An 11,106-nucleotide genomic window follows, 5' to 3' on the forward strand; every position below is an offset into this window, starting at 1 on the left:
TCCCAACCAGAACCTGGAATTATCGGCAAAGATATTGGGGTTCCAGGGTTCTTATTTACTGCTGCAAATGAAGGGGATGGTGGCTGGCTGTCAATGGCAGGACAGATAATAAGCGTCCTGACACCAAATTTCCTTCTGTTAAGCGTCTGGAAATGGTCCGAGCAGAGACAGGAGTGTGTAATGAAGGCACCACATGTGTCTGGATGGTGGACGACGAAACTGTAGACACAGCTCGTGCTTGTCCGTGGATCAAATGATCCGGTCTACTGGTGGTCTGTGTGGACTGAGCCTGTCTGCTGTGTGCATGCCTTCCAATAACTGCTGCACCCAACATCTCCTAACAGCTAGGTAAGAATGGTCTAAATAGCGGACAGTTCAACAAAACGACCATCATGCTTCTCTTAGGCCAATAGGAAGCCCACTCTTAAAGGGAATGTGTCATCAGAAAATGACCTTTTTTTTTAAATCACATTTTTATATTTAACATATTTTTAAAGAATTTTGTATGATGTTATTTTTAATTTCCCATGTCACTACTATATCTAAACAAAAACCATAACACCGTCTTCGCACTGGTCACTAAGCCTAATAATAGGCGCCACTTCTTGTTCTGTACGGATCATATTGAGGATCCACAATTCACAATAGGTGATTGTCAGATCTTATCTATTCTTCCCTTGTACAATGACCAGGGATGTGCACAGACATTTTGAAGGGCAGGGGCTTAAGTAAAAAAAAAAAAAAAAAAAAGGGCACTTGTCATCATTTCAAAAAATGTTTGTACCACGAAGCTTACTTTTCTAGAAGTCCTACCTTGTTCTCCATGAATTTTTTGATACTGTAATTGTAAACACGACAGAATCCACAAATATTACTTTTTTGGTTTCACCGTACATATTATGGTAAAATGAGTGATGTCATTACAAGACTCTACAGACTCTACAGACCTTTGCATACTTGTTTTATTCCTGGACTTTAAATTATATACAATATATTACCAGGGCGGGCACTGAGGGCAGACAGGCACTAAAGGAACTTAGGCAGCAGACAAAGTCACACAGGCTGGCGCTTGCTCCCCTGCATTAATCCCGCTGGGGGGGTCATGTGACGTAGCAGACATGCGTCACGCATGTTCACTACCCAGGCAGCCCCTGCGCTAGCCTTAAAGGACCCTGTCACCCTGACCTTGCACTGGTGAGCAGGCGGACTGGTGAATAAATTGTATCAGGTGAATAAATTGCACTGCCACCGGCGGGATGGAGAGAAAGGGGGGTGTGTGCAGACTCGCGGCGCACCTGTATTGGGTCGGCTAGGGCAGGTCTGTCTTTAATATTGATTGGAGCCTGGGTAAGAATATAGCACCCCACAGTATGCAGTATAGCACCCTATAGTATACAGCACCCCACAGTATGCAATACATAGTATAACACCCCACAGTATGCAGTATAGAATCCTATAGCATACAGTATAGCACCCCACAATATACAGTAGAGCACCCAGTATACAGCACCCCACAGTATACAGTAGAGCGGTATAGCACCACACAGTATACAGCACCCCCAGTATATAATCTCATATAGCAGCCCCCAGTATATAATCTCTTACAGCAGCCCCCAGTATATAATCTCATACAGCAGCCCCCCAGTATATAATCTCATACAGAAGCCCCAGTATATAATCTCATACAGCAGCCCCCCAGTATATAATCTCATATAGCAGCCCCCAGTATATAATCTTTTACAACAGCCCCCCAGTATATAATCTCACACAGCAGCCCCCCAGTATATAATCTCACACAGCAGCCCCCCAGTATATAATCTCACACAGCAGCCCCCAGTATATAATCTCACACAGCAGCCCCCCAGTATATAATCTCATATAGCAGCCCCCAGTAGCTAATCTCTTACAGCAGCCCCCCAGTATATAATCTCACACAGCAGCCCCCCAGTATATAATCTCATACACCACCCCCCAGTATATAATCTCATACAGCATCCCCCCAGTATATAATCCAACACAGCAGCCCCTTAGTATATATCCCACACATCAGCCCCCCTAGTATATATCCCACACAGCAGCCCCCCCCCCAGTATATAATCCAACACAGCAGCCCCCTAGTATATAATCCCACACAGCAGCCCCCCCAGTATATAATCCCACACAGCAGCCCCCCCAGTATATAATCCCACACAGCAGCCCCCTAGTATATAATCCCACACAGCAGCCCCCAGTATATAATCCCACACAGCAGCCCCCCCAGTATATAATCCCACACAGCAGCCCCCAGTATATAATCCCACACAGCAGCCCCCTAGTATATAATCCCACACAGCAGCCCCCTAGTATATAATCCCACACAGCAGCCCCCCAGTATATAATCCCACACTGCAGCCCCCCCAGTATATAATCCCACACAGCAGCCCCGCCGGTATATAATCCCACACAGACTCCCCAGCATACAACCCTCAGACCCTCCCCAGTATATAATCCTCAGACCCTCCCCAGTAGTCACATCCACCTCTCCAGCGCTGACAGACTCTCCCCCCTCTACAGACGCTGCTGAGCAGCCATCCCTGATCTTCCTACTCTGCAGACAGTCGGCCAGTGCCTGTGATAGCACAGCGCCGCCGACCCACGTGACCTACCCTTCTCCTGCAGGCTGCAGCAACACTGAGTCCTGAAAGAAAGAAAGGACCTTTGATAACCTCATAGCCATGTGACCAGTAATATCGCTATGTTACTGGTCACATGGTGATGATGTCATGTAAGGTCCTTTCTCCCACAGCTCTCACTCTCTCACAGTTCGCTCTGAAGTGCCGGTGTTCTGTCAGAATACTATACCTTACCGGCACGCAGGCAGGCATGGCAGCACCCCCTGTAGCTGACAGCCTGACACCTGGGGCGGACAGACCCCTCCCCCGCGGCTTGGGACAACCCTGGATGGCCCTGGCCTTGGGACAACATAAAAAAAAAAAAGGGCATTAAAGGGGCAGGGGCTCAAGCCCCCTTTGAGCCCTATGTGTCCACGTCCCTGACAATGACCTCTGCACAGGTCACACGGCGTGCCTAAAAAACTCTCCCATAGAAGTCAATAGGGTCCCCCCTGACCATTGTGTCTATGGCCCATGGGGTTGCCGTAAAGCAACTTTCTTAATGCTTTCTAAATGCTGTTAAGAACAGCTCAGGCAAGATGGCGGCCCCTATAATCATATTCAGGAAATAAAATGTAAAACAAATCTACAATCAGAAAATAAAAACATTAGAAAAAAGGATATGTGTAACTATCTAGTTTTAACTGGCAGATAAAAATTTTGGTGACAGAACTGAGCATAATGTCTTCGAGTGCATCATAGAGGCATGTCCAGCGATTTCTCACCAAGAGGTACACTACCCAAAAGTAGCCTCTCAGAATTTTTTTTATAGGACAGCGAGTGAGGCACTTTTTCTCCCTTTTGTGGCAAGACCCAGTGTCTAATCAGACCAAACCTGTAATCGTTTTCATATCTGCCTGAGACATAACCGCATGACCAGTTTTGCAGCAATCTGACATTTGTGTCTGGGCACATTTTCTGTCAATGAGTGTAAATATATATTATGGTCATGACATATTAATTGCAATATAAGCCGTTGTATGCAATGAAATGTTTTCCAGTTTTTGGCATGCAGTCAGCAGTGGAAACAATGGGCCTCATTTATCAAACCTAAGAAATATGGAGCTCAGCTTTCCTCTTATACGCTGCAAAAATCAAAGCTGCACTGTGATGTGTTATTATGAAAAATCTGCCCCAATGCAAGTTTTTTTTGTTTTTCTTCTAACTCTAGTTTCATTTTTTATAAAAGGGTCTGCCCCTATTGCGTGGTGTACAGATTGCTCCCAAGTACCATGTGTTTTTTTTTGTTTTTGTTTTTGCTATGTTCGCACTTTCTTGCACTTTTTAAATGGCAGACGTGCTCCAGATTGTTGACATTGCGGACTATATTTCCCATACATTTGCCATAGAATATAGAGCTAGCATCTCAGCCAGCTAAGACACTCCCAGTATACCGGTACTTTCTTTCTCTCCAAACCTGCCTGTCCACTCCACCTCCCGGCACCTCGCACCTCTTTCATGTGAGGGACAAGTAGCGCAGGCGCTGTGGGGAGCAGCCTCTCCAGGGACTTATGTCAATAATGATGTGTCCGTCCATTCAGCCCACTGGAAGAAGCTCTGAAAGATGGCATATGGCATGTCACGTAAGTTCATTTCTCTTTATGTGGGAACAGCAGTAGCAATATGTAACACCACATGAAGTGTAACCATTTTGCAAAGTTACATGGATTGACATACAGCTGCAAAAAAGGCACACAAAACCTGGTTACTGACAAATCTGATCTTCTCAAGTAAGACCGGTTAGTGTGAACGATGCCTTGATGCAAACAACTTTCAGAAGATCGCGGAAGATATGTTATCTGCATTAAACTATAAAAGGCGAACATCACTCCACAGACAAATTACTGATGGAGAAAATTCAGGACTGTTCCTATTCTCCCTAGGAGTGGCCAACCCGTTAAGATTACTCTAAGGCCTCATGCACACGACTGTATGTATTTTGCGGTCCGCAAAAAATGGATCCTCAAAAAATACGGATGATGTCCGTGTGCATTACGTATTTTGCTGAACGGAACAGCTGGCCCCTGATAGAACAGCACTATTCTTGTCCGTAAAGTTCTATTTTTTTGCGGAACGAAAATACGGACATACGGAAACAGAATGCACACGGAGTGACTTCCGTATTTTTTGCGGACCCATTGAAATGAATGGTTCAGCAAAAAAACTGGAACAGACACGGAAAGAATATACGTTCGTGTGCATGAGCCCTAAGAACGCAACAAGTAATCCTGAAAGAGGTGAAAAAAAAGACCTACAGAAGACCCTGGAACACTGAGCAAGAATGGCGTTCGTGGAATGACAGGTGTTACTGTAAAAAGCAAAAAAAAAAACATTGCGGCCCTGGATGTCCCACAATGCTTAGTGCAGAATGCTCCATAGGAACGTAGTGAAATTCTCATAGACACCGATGCTAATGCATTGGAGTCTATGAGAGAAGCAATCTAATGATTGTTTGTTCAGGTTCCCTAGGGTAACTATTAAAAAGTTTTTTTAAATATTTAAAATATATAAAAATTCAAATCTCCTTTCCCCAAAACTAAAATAACAATAAATAAATAATAATCAAAAAAAATCATCCCATAGGGCATTGCCAAAATAAAAATTTAAAATATCTATCCCATACGGCGAATGGCATAATGGAAAAAAAAGGCCATTTTTTTGTCACTTCATCTCTTCAAAATATTAAACCAAGTGATCAAAAAGTCATAAACACTCCAAAATGGTATCAATAAAAACTACAGATCGTCCCGCAAAAAAATGAGCCGTCACACAGATCCATACACATAAAAAAAAAAAAAGATATGGGGTCTTTATATGGCATGGCTAAGAAAAAATAAAATTTTTCCAAAGTTTTTATTTTTTATATAAATGTGGTATTTATTATAAATATAGACAGGCACACTTCATTTGGGTCTTTAGTCTATATCATCCACATATTCCTTTATTATGTTGATAAAAAAATATATAGAAAAATTATATAGAAAAAAAGATATAAAAGAATAATATAACTTAAAATACCAATACCCCTCTATTTACCATGTACGGCGCGGGTCGTTAAGGGGTTAAAATACCAATACCCCTCTATTTACCGTAGATGGGGTAAATATGTGGCCACTGAAGAAGGAGTCAGCATAACTCCGAAACGCGTCTGGTATTACTGGCAATGTAAAATCCAAGACCGACTAAAATAACCCACTTGATTTATTGAGGAAAAATCCAGATGAAGGAATAAACACAGATAGAGTGTGGAGCGCTCCATAGATACCATGTGATTCACCTTGTGAAAGCTCGGGCAGCCAAGGCATAGTGCGCTCTACCACGTGGACGCTGGGACCCAGCAACCATAGCACAGGTATTGCTGCCCTTAATGGTGATACAGAGAGCACGTGGGTCACCTTACGAAGGTCCAGACGGTTGAGGCAAAGTGTGCCCTACCAGGTGGTTGCTGGGATCCAGCAAACCACAGTACAGGAACCGCGGTCCGTGTTGGGGGTAGAGACGCTAAATCCGAGGTGAGCGCTACGGCTACCACGCGGGACGCCACGGTGGATAGCAGTACAAAAAATATACCTTCTCATAGTATAGACTCCTGACCATTGTAGAATATATTGCCATCTAAACATAGGACACTCAGAAAACCAATACATGGGAACCCTAGGACCACTGCATACCCTTGTGGATTGACGATGTGTCTGCATATTATTTATTTATATATTGCTGATGAGTTGTATATCATTTGAAAAAAGAGACAAAGTAACCATATTGATGATCTAATCCTGAACATTTTTGAACTATAATATCAACCGAACACTAATCCAGCATTCAATCGGATTAGAAGGGGTATATATAGGGGACAGAGACTATCTACCGTTATATAGTCCCGTATTGGATGTGTATGTGAGAGTAAAGGGAGATCTAACATATTTACCCCATATACAGTAAATAGAAGAGTATTGTTTTTTTAACCCCTTAAGGACCAGTGCCGTACAAGTACGGCGGGCTGATTTGGCGGTTGCAGGTGCTGCGCCCGCCCGATAAGTGGCAGGGGTCCAGCAGTCACTGACAGCCGGACCCCTGCTGCATACGCCGGCATCAGTGAAAACTGATTTTTTTTTTGTTTCAAAAATGCTTTTATTGTGTAAAACTTAAATAAAAAAAAGTATACATATTAGGTATTGCCGCGTCCATAACAACCAGCTGTATAAAAATATCACATGAACTAACCCCTCAGGTGGACACTGTAAAAATAAAAAAATAAAAACTGTGTTAAAAAAAGCAATTTTTTGTTACCTTACATCACAAAAAGTGTAATACCAAGCGATCAAAAAGTCATATGCACCCTAAAATAGTACAACTCAAAATGAGCCCCTACATAAGACAGTCGCTCCAAAAAAAAAAATATATGGCTTGCAGAATATGGAGACACTAAAAAATAATTTTTTTCAAAAATGCTTTATTATGTAAAACTGAAACAAACAACCAGAAAATGTAGTCTTATTTGGTTTTGTCGCGTACGTAACAACCTGCTCTATAAAAACACCACATGATCTAACCTGTCAGATGAACGTTGTAAATAAAAAATAAAAACGGTGCCAAAACAGCTATTTTTTGTTACCTTGCCTCACAAAAAGTGTAATATAGAGCAACCAAAAATCATATGTACCCTAAAATAGTACCAACAAAACTGCCACCTTAAACCGTAGTTTGCAAAATGGGGTCACTTTTTTGGAGTTTTTACTCTAGGGGTGCATCAGGGGGGCTTTAAATGGGACATGGCAACTTTAAATTATCCCAGTGAAATCTGCTCTCCAAAAACCACATGACGTTTCTTTCTTTCTGCGCCCTGCCGTGTGCCCATACAGCAGTTTACCATCACAATTGGGGTGTTTTTGTAAACTACAGAATCAGGGTAATAAATATTAAATTTTGTTAACCCTTGCTTTGTTACTGGAAAAAAATGGATTAAAATGGAAAATCTGCCAACAAAGTGAAATGCTGAAATATCATCTACATTTTCCTTGAATTCTTTTGGAACACCTAAAGGGTTAACAAAGTTAGTAAAATCTGTTTTGAAATACCTTGAGGGGTGTAGTTTCTAAAATAGGGGTCATTTTTGGGTGGTTTATATTATGTAATCCTTACAAAGTGACTTCAGCCTTGAACTGGTCCTTAAAAAGTGGGTTTTGGAAATTGTCAGAAAAATTTCAAGATTTGCTTCTAAACTTCTAAGGCCTCTTTCAGACGGGCGTTGCGGGAAAAGGTGCGGGTGCGTTGCGGGAACATGCGCGATTTTTCCGCACGAGTGCAAAACATTGTAATGCATTTTGCACTCGCGTGAGAAAAATCGGCATGTTTGGTACCCAAACCCGAACTTCTTCACAGAAGTTCGGGCTTGGGATCGGTGTTCTGTAGATTGTATTATTTTCCCTTATAACATGGTTATAAGGGAAAATAATAGCATATCTCCAGAAGGATATAGATACTCTAGAGAGAGTTCAGAGAAGAGCTACTAAACTGGTACATGGATTGCAGGATAAAACTTACCAGGAAAGGTTAAAGGACCTTAACATGTATAGCTTGGAAGAAAGAAGAGACAGAGGGGATATGATAGAAACTTTTAAATACATAAAGGGAATCAACTCGGTAAAGGAGGAGAGAATATTTAAAAGAAGAAAAACTACCACAAGAGGACACAGTTTAAAATTAGAGGGGCAAAGGTTTAAAAGTAATATCAGGAAGTATTACTTTACTGAGAGAGTAGTGGATGCATGGAATAGCCTTCCTGCAGAAGTGGTAGCTGCAAATACAGTGAAGGAGTTTAAGCATGCATGGGATAGGCACAAGGCCATCCTTCATATAAGATAGGGCCGGGGGCTATCCATAGTATTCAGTATATTGGGCAGACTAGATGGGCCAAATGGTTCTTATCTGCCGACACATTCTATGTTTCTATGTTTCTATGTTTAGAATGCATAGTAAAATAGCGCTGGAGGGGTTAAAATAAATAAATAATAATTTAACTCACCTTATTCCACTTGATCGCGCAGCCCGGCATCTCTTCTGACTTCTTTCTTTGCTGTGTGCAGCAACAGGACCTGTGGTGACGTCACTCCGGTCATCACATGGTCCATCATATGATCCATCACCATGGTAAAAGATCATGTGATGACCGGAGTGAAGTCACCACAGGTCCTGTTGCTGCACACATCAAAGAAAGAAGACAGAAGAGATGCCGGCTGCGCGATCAAGTGGATTAAGGTGAGTTAAATTTTCATTATTTTTTTTTAACCCCTCCAGCCCTATTGTACTATGCATTCTGTATTCAGAATGCTATTATTTTCCCTTATAACCATGTTATAAGGGAAAATAATAATGATCGGGTCTCCATCCCGATCGTCTCCTAGCAACCGTGCGTGAAAATCGCACCGCATCTGCACTTGCTTGCGGATGCTTGCGATTTTCACGCAACCCCATTCATTTCTATGGGGCCTGCATTACGTGAAAAACGCACAAAGAGGAGCATGCTGCGATTTTCACGCAACGCACAAGTGATGCGTGAAAATCACCGCTCATGTGAACAGCTCCATAGAAATGAATGGGTCGGGATTCAGTGCGGGTGCAATGCGTTCAACTCACGCATCGCATCCGCGCGGAATACCCGCCCGTGTGAAAGGGGCCGAAGGCTACTTTCACACTGGCGTTTTGGCTTTCCGTTTGTGAGATCCATTCAGGGCTCTCATAAGCGGTCCAAAATGGATCAGTTTTGCCCTAATGCATCCTGAATGGAATCAGTGCATCAGTTTGCCTCCGTTCCATCTCCATTCCGCTTTAGAGGCGGACACCTAAACGCTGCTTGCAGCGTTTTGGTGTCCGTCTAACGAAACTGAGCCAAACGCATCCGTTTTGACACACAATCTAAGTCAATGGGGACGGATCCATTTTCTATGACACAATCTGGCACAATAGAAAACGGATCCGTCCTCCATTGACTTTCAATGGTGTTCAAGACGGATCCGTCTTGGATATGTTAAAGATAATACAAACGGATCCATTCTGAACGGATGCAGACGGTTGTATTATCTGAACGGATCCATCTGTGCATATCCATGACGGATCCGCACCAAACGCGAGTGTGAAAGTAGCCTAAGCCTTCTAACATCCCCAAAAAATAAAATGGCATTCACAAAATGATCTGAATGTAAAGTAATAACTATTATATGAGGTATCACTATCAGTTTTAAGAGCAGAAAAATTAAAATTTGGAAAGTTGCGAATTTTTCAAATTTTTTGGGTAAATTTGGTATTTTTAAAAAAAAATATATTGACTGAAATTTACCACTATCATGAAGTACAATGTGTCACGAGAAAACAATCTCAGAATGGCTTGGATAAGTAAAAGTGTTTCAAAGTTATCACCACATAAAGTGACACAGCTGATGGACGTCCTGATTTCAACAACTTAAATCGACTTTTTTACCCTGATGAACTTTTCCGGCACACAGCGAATATTTGGACCCTTGAACTGATAGAGCTATAATCAAAACTTCTTCACCAAAGAATCTCTATACGGAGGGCTACATCGCTCACACTGCTCCTGCTGAACTGCTACTAACAGGTACCGCCGAATCTGACTCCATCAGCCACGTGGGACGCCACCGTGCGCTATAGTCAGACGGCATTTTGCAAGAGTGAGTGTTTCTTTCGTTTTGCCATACAGGGAATACTGACTGAATATAATATAACAAATAATCGAAAGCAAATATCGAATTTAAGTCTGGACATTTATTCGAAAATTCATTTTGACATTTATTCGAAAATTTATTTTCATATTGTCGAAAATTTATCTTCAGATTGTCGAATATTTAAATATTGAATGCCATCAATTTTTTTCTTTTTTCCAATCAGGACATATTCCTTTATCCAAGTTGCATATAGTATTCTTTTGCATGCCACCGCAATTTAATTATTTATGCTCTTAATCTGAATAATTTTAACATTATATATTTTTTAATGTGTATTTTCATTGTGCATTTTGTTAGATTGTAATTTTGATTTATATTTTTTAGATCTATATATTGGTGTAATAAATATAATAATTTTTGAATAGTCTTTGTGTGGTCCATTGGGAGAGTGCTCAGCCTCTCTATATACATGATATAGACTAAAGACCTCTGGATTATCCCAAATGAAGTGTGCCTGTCTAGATTTATAATATATTTGATTGAGGTTGACGGGGTGAGTCATAGAGCCAGAGCACCTTCATCCATAACACAAAGGGGGTGAGCCGCTAAATTAAATAATTTCTCTTATAAATGTGGTATTGTTGTAGTCGTACTGACCCATAGAATGAAAGTAACAGGTCAGTTTTACCAGATAGGAAATGCAATGTGAATGGAAAAATAAAAACGTTATGGCTCTGGGAAGGCTGGGAGTGGAAAAATGTCCCAGTTCTCAA

The sequence above is a fragment of the Bufo bufo genome, chromosome 5 (genome assembly GCF_905171765.1).
Source record: "Bufo bufo chromosome 5, aBufBuf1.1, whole genome shotgun sequence".
NCBI lineage: Eukaryota > Metazoa > Chordata > Amphibia > Anura > Bufonidae > Bufo > Bufo bufo.